Consider the following 9,889-nt stretch of genomic DNA (forward strand, 5'->3'; position numbering starts at 1 on the left):
ATAATGATTTGTCTTTGTGAGGGCTTCTTTGGGTTCCTCTTGTTTGGAAACCTCTGCTCTTCCTAGGGTTGTATGTCTATTTCCTTCACCAGGTTAGAAAAGTTTTCTGTCATTTCTTCAAATAGGTTTTCAATTCCTTGCTCTCTCTCTTCTCCTGCTATCCCTAGGATGTGAATGTTTTTATGCTTGATGTTGTCCTAGAGGCTCCTTAAACTTTCTTCATTTTTTTGAATTATTTTTTCTTGTTACTGTTCTTATTGGGTGTCCTCTGCTACCTCATCTTCTATATCACCGATTCAATCCTCTGCTTCTTCCACTCTGTTGATTCCCTTTAATGTACTCTCCATCTCAGATATTGTATTCTTCATTTCTGACTGATTCCATTTTATGTTTTCCATCTCCATTTTTATGTTGTCTATTTCTTTGTTAAAGCTCTCGCTGAGTTCATTTACTCTTCCTCTAAGTTCCTTGAGCATCTTTACAATTAATGTTTTGAACTCTGCATCTAGTAGATTGCTTATCTCCATTTTGTTGAGTCCTTTTTCTGGAGCTTTGTTCTATTCTTTCATTTGGAATATACTTCTTTGTTTCCCATTTTGCCTGCATGCCTGCGTCTGTTTCTATGTGCTAGGTAAGTTTTCTAAGTCTCCTAGCCTTAGTAGAGTGGCTTTATGTAGTAGATGTTCTGTGGGGCCCAGTGGCACAGTCCTGGGAGGATTTCAGCTAAAGGCCAAGTTCATCCACAGCCTGTGCACCTCCAGAGCCACCTGGTAAGAGTCACCCAACAATCCACAGATGGCTGCCACCTGTGCTGGGCTTATAGGTGTCTTAAAAGGCCAAGCCAGAAACTGAGGCCAACTGCCACTAGTGCAGGGCTACTCAGCAAGAGGTTCAGGACACACGGAGGCCAAATGCTGCTTCTTTGGGTTTTGTGAGCTTCTGAGAGATTTTAGGAAAGTCTGCAGCAAGAGCCAAGACAGGCAATTTGTATGGAATAAACCACCGGAAGCAACTTGGGTGGCCCCACAAGTTAGGAGAAGAGGAGTCTCAGGGAATCATCTGGGTGGAGTGACCTGTGTTATCCGGGTTGATGGTAAATCTAGTATGGTGGCACTAGCATCCACAGGCTGGGAAGAGGAGTGCTGAACAAAGGAACAAAGGATACTGCCAGCACTCCTTTCTGGGAGAGGCCACCCCTCCAAACCCTCCCCCTGAAGCCTGACGACTGTGTCTTCCTGTATGTCCCTGGTGCTCCTCAAGCAGCTGCCCCAGCACTGTATCTCAGAGTGAAGGAGTGGGTCCTTCAGCAAGTAAGTTCGGATGTGGGCCCTTTAAGAGGAATGTCAGCTGCAACCTCCACTGGTTTTCACAACCAAAGATTGTGGGGACTTCTCTTTCTGGCACTGGAGCGCTGTGCTGAGAAGCCCAGTGCAGGCCAGGACCCCTCACTTCTCAGGTTGGGCAAGGGGCTCTGCAGCCAATACAACTCTCCTGATTCTTGATCGCCACACGTGATTGTGGGACCAGGTGTTTTGCGTTTCCGCCCCTCCTACTTTTTTGAAGTGACCTCTTATTTTTGTCTTTAGTTGTAGGGCTTCTGTTTGGCTAGACCTCAGGTAACTGCATGCTGGTTGCTCTGTAGTTTCATTATAACTTTGGTGTTGTTGCGAGAGGAGGTGTGCACAGCCCCTACTTTCCAGGCCATCTTGACAAGTCTTGCTTCATGGTGTCTTTTGATAAACTGAAACTCTTAATTTTAGTGTAGTCCAATTTTTCCATTTTTTTCTTTCATGTGCCTAAGATCATGAAGAAATTTTCCAATTTTATCTATTAGAGTTTTATAGTTTGTATTTTACATTTAAGTCTATTTTTAGATTCTGATTTTTGAACATGGGTAAATGGGGGCAAATTTATTTTTTTCCATATGGATATCCAGCTATCCCTGAACAATTTATTAAAGAGACTATTCTTTCTAACATATTATAGACATTTATTGTATCAATATTTGTGCTTGAATAAGATTATATTTTAACATGAAAAAAGAAACCCATAGTCACTGGAACACATTTATCTGAAGTTATGAGTTATCTAAAATTTGGAGAATAGAAAACCAACCCAATAATTATTTTTACAATCCTTTCTTTTATAGAGTGAAGGAGCAAAACTTTGAGTTACCTGGTGACTACCCCACAAAACCCAAAGATGGTTTATATATATAGGCATGTTAACATTTTTATTAATCTGATTTCAGGCCTAAATTTGGGTAAGGCAAAAATGAAGAGCTGTCAGATATGAGTATATGTCCAAATAATATAAAGGCAAGCAATAGTCATAGGTACTGTTTTTAAAGTGTACAGCAATAGGAAACAATGATTATTAAAATCTTTAAACTTTTTTCATAAGTTAGGAACATTTGTTAAAATTAGTTAAAGTAGCAAAGGCCTCCAAATGTATACTTAGCATAGATGAAGAAGACGTAGTGGATAGACACAAAGGAGTATTATTGGGGCACGAGAAAGAAGGAAATTCTGCCATTTGCAACAACGTGGATGGAACTTGAGGGTATATACTACGTAAAATAAGTCAGACAGAGAATGACAAAGACTGGATTGTATCACTTATATGTAGAATCTAAAAAAGTATAACTCATAGAAATAGAAACCAAAATCGTGGTTACCAGGGTGTGGGGTTGGGGTAGGGGCGGGAAATGGGGGAGATATTGCTTAAAGAGTACAAACTTCCAGTTGTAGGATGAATAAATTCTGGGGATCTAATGTATAGCATTATGACTATATTAGATAATACCATTTTCTATATTTGAAAGTTGCTAAGAGAGTAGATCTTAAATGTTCTCATCACAAAAATGAAATGGTAATTATGTGATGTGATGTTACAGTGGTAATCATTTCGCAATATATATAAGTGGATCAAATCAACATGTTGTGCACCTTAAACTTGCATAATGTTGTATGTCAATTATGTCTCAGTAGAGCTGGAAAAAATATATACTTAAAGATCCATCTTTTTCTGATCTATTGAAAAAGTTTTTTTAAATAAAATTTGTTAAATGAATCTTAATGTATCTTTATATGTCCATGTTTCACAATACATACACACATAAATACACATTTAATTTAAAGCTTTCAATTTCAGTTTTAAATATAGTTAACTTTATTAGCATGAAACTGTTTTATATGTGTGTGTTATATACATACATATGAACATATATATAATTTATTGCCTCCGGGCCCTAAATTTACCTTTCCTTGCTCTGATTTATGGTACTGTGTAGTCAGATCCTATAAACACTTCTCCTTTGCCAGGTGGTGTGCTATTAAGCTTTGTCAATGGAGGGTGCTGCAGAAGACCGGGACTTCTCTTCCTATTTCCAGTGCTCTCCCTTTTCTTCTTGCTTCTGTGGCATCTGGTATGCAGGACCCAGTGGTGTTCATACCCCAGAAAGTTTCAGCTGCATTCCTGAGGAAAATTTCCCAATAAGTTTAGCAGCACCACACAGAGGCTCCCCAACAAGTTCTGTCAGTGGCCCCAGTTAAGCCTTTTTGTCTGTCTGTCTGTCTTTCTCTCTGTCTCTCTGTCACTCATTGTGAAGTTTTATTTATTAAATACTTTATAATTAATTGCAGTCATTTTCCTATTCAATGTTCAAGTTTTCTCATATTTTGGTCACTGGGATCCTCTTCAAGCTGGCTTCTGTGTCTCTTTGCATTGCTCCTATCAGTCTATAAGTGCTTCTTTGCTTTTCAATATAGCAAGATGTCCAAATGCGATTGGTTTGGGACTTGCTATGCAGTCACATCATTTTAAATTATGATAGTTTCAATTCTTCTCATTTAATTTGTAAAACATTCATTCATTCATTCATTCATTCATTCATTCATTATTTATTGCTTTCCGGCATTTGCTAGAATCTCCAGTAAAATGATGAAAAGAAGTGATACTAGTAGGCAGTCCTATTATTCTTTGTTTCAAGTACACTTTCAGTGTTTCAGGATAGATATGATGTTGGTGGATACTTTTCATCATGCTTAAAGTGATTCTTTTCTATCTTAGCTTACTAAGAGTTTTTATTATAATAGATGTTTAATTTTATCAAAGATTTCTGAATATCTTGAGGTAACTGTATAGTTTTTCTCCTTTATACTATTTTTGTGGTGTATTGCATTCATTATCTAATGTCAAAACAACCTTGCATTTTTTATTGTGATGTATTACATTTTTATCTATTGTTGAGTTTATTTGCTAATGTTTTGATTGGGATTTTTGCATCTATGTTTATTAGAAAGATTGGCCTGTGATTTCCTTTTGTATATGTCTCGGGAAGATTTTTGTGTTGGGTACATGCCAGCCTCATAAAATGAGTTTCTTTTCTATTGTCCGGATGACTTTGTTTGATTAGAAAGTATGGAATTTTGTGAATGGTTTTTAGAATTCTCCAGTGAAGTCATCTGGACCTAGAAGGTTGGTACGAAGACTTCATCTTAATGATTGCATTTTTAAAAAGGTCATCATGCAGATTTTCTATTTTTTTGTTTTTTTTTCTTTTTTCATTTTTATTGAAATATAATAGACAATTAGTTGCTTGCGTTTACATTGTACAATTGAATGAGTTTTTTTGAGTTACATTGGCATAAATAATATACCAGTTTCAGTTGTATAGCATAATAATCAGAGATCTACATAACTTGCAAACTGATCACCCCACGAAACCCAGTACCCCTTTCCCCCTTATATATTACAACACTATTCATTATCCTTCCCATGCTACACTTATATCTCCATGTCTTTTTCTGCAGCTATCCATTTGTACCTCTAATCTTTTTGCCTTTTTTGTCCCCTCAACCTTCCACCCATCTAGTATCCCTCTAAATATCCTCTGTATCTATGAGTTTATTCTGCTTTTGTTGTTGTTATTATTGATTTTGTTCTTTAGATTCCACATGTACATAAAAGCATTCAATATTTGTCTTTCACTATCTGACCCATTTCATTGAGTGCAATACCCTAGAGGTCCATCAAGGCAATATCTTATTCTATCCCCCTCCTTTTAGTCTGTGTGTGTCTTTTAATCTGAAGTGAGTATCTCGTAGGCAGCATATGTAGGGGTCTTGTTTTCTTAACCATTCAGCCACTCTACCTTTTGGTTGAAGCACTTAATTCTTTTCCATTTGATGTACTTGTTCCATTTGAGGTACCATTCTTTATTCCTGTTTTTGATACATGTTTTTTCTTCTTAAATAAGTTCCTCCAACAATTCCTGTAAAACTGGCTTGGTGTTGATAAATTCCCTTAGCTTATTTTTGTCTGGGAAGCTCTTTATCTGCCCTTCAACTCTAAGTGATAGCTTTGCTGGATAAAGTATTATTGGTTGTAGATCCTGGGTTTTCATCATGTCGAACATCTTATGCCAAGCCCTTCTGTCTTGCATAGTTTCTTTTGAGAAATCAGCTGTCAGTCTTATGGGGGCTCCCTTGAAGGTAACTAATTGCTTTTCTCTTGCTACTTTTAAGATTCTCTTTTTGTAGTTAACTTTTGTCATTTTAATTATGGTGTGTCTTGGTGTGGGCCTCGTTGGGTTCATCTTGTTTGGAACTCTCTGAGCTTCCTAGGGTTTTATGTCTATTTCTTTGACCAGGTTAGGAAAGTTTTCCATCATTATTTCTTCAAATAGCTCTTTAACATCTTGTTTTTCTTCAGATACCCCTATGGCATAGATATTTTTACTTTTAATAATGTCCCGTAGGCTCCTTAAATTATTATTATAGTCTTGGCTTCTTTTTTCTTGACATTCTGATTGAATGTCCTAGGCTTCCCCATCCTCTATATAGGTCATTTGATCCCCTTCTTTATTCACTTTTTTTTATTCCACTTAATATACTTCTCATCTCAGATAATGTGTTCTTCATTTCTAACTGGTTCCTTTTATAATTTCCATTTCCATTTTTATGTTTTTTATCTCTTTGTTGAAGTTCTCACTGAATTCATCTGCACTTCCCATAAGTTCATTGAGCATCTTTATAATCAGTGTTTTGAACTCTGCATCTGTTAGATTGCTTGATTCCATTATTTCTGGACCTCTGTTCTGTCCTCTCATATGGTTTCTGCTTCTTTGTCTTCCCATTTTGGCTGTCTTTCTGTGTCTGTTTCTATGTAATAATCAAAGCTCTTAAGCTTCCCAGTCTTATTAGCGTAGCTTTGTGTGGTAGGTGTCCAGTGGCACAGTCCTGAGATGGGCTGGCTTCAGGACAAGCTTAGCCCAAGCCTGTGCCCCTCCAGAGTCAACTGCTAAGATTCATCAAGCATTCCACAGATGCAGTGCTTGTGGCTGCATCAAGAAACCATGCCAGAAACTGAAGTAAGCTGCTACCAGTGTGAATATTGGAGCTGCTCAGCAAGTTGCACAGGACTCCCCAAGGACACAACTGAATATGGCTTGGGTGGGTCTACGATTTGGGGGAGGTGGAGTTTTAGGGAATCCTGTGTGTGGAGTGACCTTTGTTATCAAGTTTTATGACATCTCTGCTTCGGGTGTGCTATGTCTGCACACAGGAAGTGGGGAAGGCATAACAGAGGAACAATGGATACTGCCAATACTTCTGTACAGAGTGAGCCTCACCTCAACCCTCTCTCCAATAACTCAGTGTCCCCCCGTAAGTCTCTAGTGCCTTCAGAGCATCCAAACCAGCTCTGGTGCTCAGAGAGAACAGGTCTGTCACCATGAAAGTGCACTTGTGGACACAGCCCCTTTAAGAGATGTCTGTCGCCGATGCTGCCTCTGTCCCACTCAGCCACCCAGGACCAGGTGGCCTCGTGTCCTTGCCCTGTCCTACCTTCTGCCATTGCAGAGTAATTTCTTAGATTGCTCCTTAGTTGTAGGGGTTGTTCGTCTAAATTTCAGGTGATTTTCCTTGCTTTTTGCTCTTTGTTTCTGTCATAACTTTGATTTGGTGGCCAGAGGGATGAACAGAGCCTCTATCATCGACGTCATTTTTTTCTACCTCTATTTTTGTTTTTAAATCACATTTGGTTGATTATTTTTTAGAAATTAGTCTACTTCAACTACCTTTTCACATTAATTCGCCTTAAATTATTCTTAATTTCTTCTTATCACCTTTTTAATGACTGCAGGATCTGTAATGATGCTTCCCTTTGTACTCCTTTTATTGGTTATTTTTGTTTCTTTTTTTTAAAATGAGAATTGTCAATTCAACTAAAAGTGTTTGACTTTATTTATCTCTTCTATAACATAATTGTTTTTAATGTATTTAATTTATGCTATTATTTGCACTATTTTCTTTCTTCCACATTTGTTACTTTTATTTTGCTAGAATGGTTTGGAAGTTATATGCTATATTTCCTTTCTTTTAGTGGTTACACTAGAAACTACAACATACATTGTTACCTTATCAAAATCTACTATTGTTAAATACTTTTAGTATTTGGCTGATATAGGACATTAGAATAGTTTAAATCTATTCACACTTCTTTGACTATGCTGTTATTGTTGTATATTTTAATTATATATATATTTTTAAAACATAAGAAATTATACTCATTAATTTACATAATTAATGTTTATTTGAACTTATGCTCACACTTGTTATTGCCTATTCTCTTTATTTACTTCTTGTATTTTAGACCTTTCACTGGGATTATTTTATTTTTTTCTGAAATGTATTTCCTTCAGTGCAAATCTGCTAGAAGAAACTCATTTCGTTTGTTTGAACATATCTTTAGCTGGATGTAGACTTTTAGATTTAAAAAAAAAAATCATCAAGGCAGTAATTTCACTGTCTTCTGACTTCTTTTATGGCTCTTTAAAGTATTACTGTTTGTCAGTTGTTGTTTTTATTTTAAGACAACGTGTCTTTTTTCTTTCATCACTTTTGAGACATTCTTTTTGTTGTTGGTTTTCTGAATTTTAACCATGATATATCTTGGTGTGGCATCCTTTTAATTTTTCTGCTTGGGATTCATAGTACTTCTAGAAGATGTGATTGTTACCCTTCTATAGTTTAGAAAATTGATACTATCTCATCAAATATTGCTTCTTCTTCACTTTCCCTACTATATTGAGACTTTGATTTAATGTGAGATTTTCTCACTATGGACATTTTTTGTTACTTTCTATTCTAAACTTTTTTTTTCAGCTATGTCTAGATTTTCAAATAACATAACTAGCCCATAATACAACATATTAAATCATAAAGACTTTTGGAAGTACAAACTGAAGGAAAGTAATAACTTTACTAACTTATAAAACTTTTACAAAATTATACAGTTCTCATTAATACAATAAAATTATATTTAGTTTTAATTTTTACTTTAGAAATATCATTAAATATCAAATTAAAACATTGTGGTTCTTAATGGTGGTTTATAGCAAAGTAGGTTTTCAAATACAAATTAATATGCCTTCAAAATTGTACAGTTTCTCCTTTGAAAGTGAGGTCCTTCAAGCAAGCTGTTGAATGGAATCTACCTTAGGGAAATAGTGTGTACATAAGAGGTAGCTCTGCTTTGTTCTAGATTGGTCCAAAGCCAGCTAGAAGATCAATGTGTGAAAAACTTTAAGATTCTACCTCAAGGACATTGAATATGCAAATACCAATTTCAAAGTACTTTTTCAAAAATTGTTAAATTTTCACATAGATACTGGAACTGTCAAAATTAAATATATTGCCAGCTTAGAGACACCTGGGGTACCATATGTTGTATCCCAATTTTCATTATCATTTCTCTACAAATGCTACTGCTGCTATGGCTGTCCTTATCTTCCCCCTGTTAAAACTGTCAACTATTCAGTCTTGGTATTTAATTTATGTATTACTCATTCCATTGCTTCTCAGCCTTTATTATCTTTTGAAGATGTGGTACTTGCTATTAGTCCTTCTAGGTAACTGCTAAATGGATTCGTTTCAAAGGCATTATGATTTCTCGAGTCAAAATCATTTTTATGGGTTTTAAGGATATGGTTTGCATTTGTCTCTCAACTACTGAAACCATATTTGTAAATGAAATATTAGTAGATTTAAGTTCCATTATTTTCTCTGCAAGATTAAATATGGCACGTTCTTACACATATGCTTTGGTTCTTGCTGCAATGATAAATGAATTCACAATGGAAGGCAGTTTTCTCTCTGTGGTGAGAAGTTTATAGCTGTGAAACTTTCCAGAGGAATTTATATGTCTGTCCAATACATCAACTCCAACGATATTTGAATTCACAGAGTTTGCGTATAACTGCACTGCAGCTGTTGTAATAGTTTCCCATGGGTGTAAAACATGCTTTGAAATCCAGATCTTCATGGTGGTGGTGATCTATGTGATGGCCAGGCAGTGCTGGGAAAATATGAGGCAAAGAAGCCACATCTGCCCCCACCCCACCATACCTCCAGCCATCCCAGCTGGCTGCCTCTATGTTATGCTTTTAATCATTTTTTTTTTCCATGCTACATTCTGTATAATTTCTTATGACTTATCCTCCAGTTCACTAATTCTCTTCAATTGTGTTTAATCTGCTGTTGAACCCATTCATGTAATTTAAAATTTTCATTTCTATAAAATTCTGTTTTTATCTGCTTTATCATTACATATATGCTTTTTAAAATTTTCACAGAGACCCTCAAGTTTGGTTTTTTTGTTTATTCAAAGATAGTGAGCACAATTACCTTATAGTCTCTGGTAATTCTTAAGCCTTCTGAATCTGTTGCTTCTGCTGGTTCTTTCTAGTTTCCTTGTATGCCTAGTTATTTTTGAATACCTACTGGATGTTTTATTTGAAAAAAGAGTAGGAATAATTTGAGGCTTATAATTAATTAAGGAAACTTCACACAGAAAGGATTTGTCATTGCTTCTGTCAGCCATGGGG

At 36.0% G+C, this 9,889-nt stretch overlaps 1 pseudogene; it reads right to left on the minus strand.

The window, feature by feature from the left end:
- Positions 1-8,750: 8,750 nt before the first annotated feature.
- On the minus strand, positions 8,751-9,327 carry LOC107509997 (annotated as a pseudogene).
- Positions 9,328-9,889: the final 562 nt, after the last annotated feature.

This window comes from Rousettus aegyptiacus, unplaced genomic scaffold (assembly GCF_014176215.1).
Source record: "Rousettus aegyptiacus isolate mRouAeg1 unplaced genomic scaffold, mRouAeg1.p scaffold_m13_p_11, whole genome shotgun sequence".
NCBI lineage: Eukaryota > Metazoa > Chordata > Mammalia > Chiroptera > Pteropodidae > Rousettus > Rousettus aegyptiacus.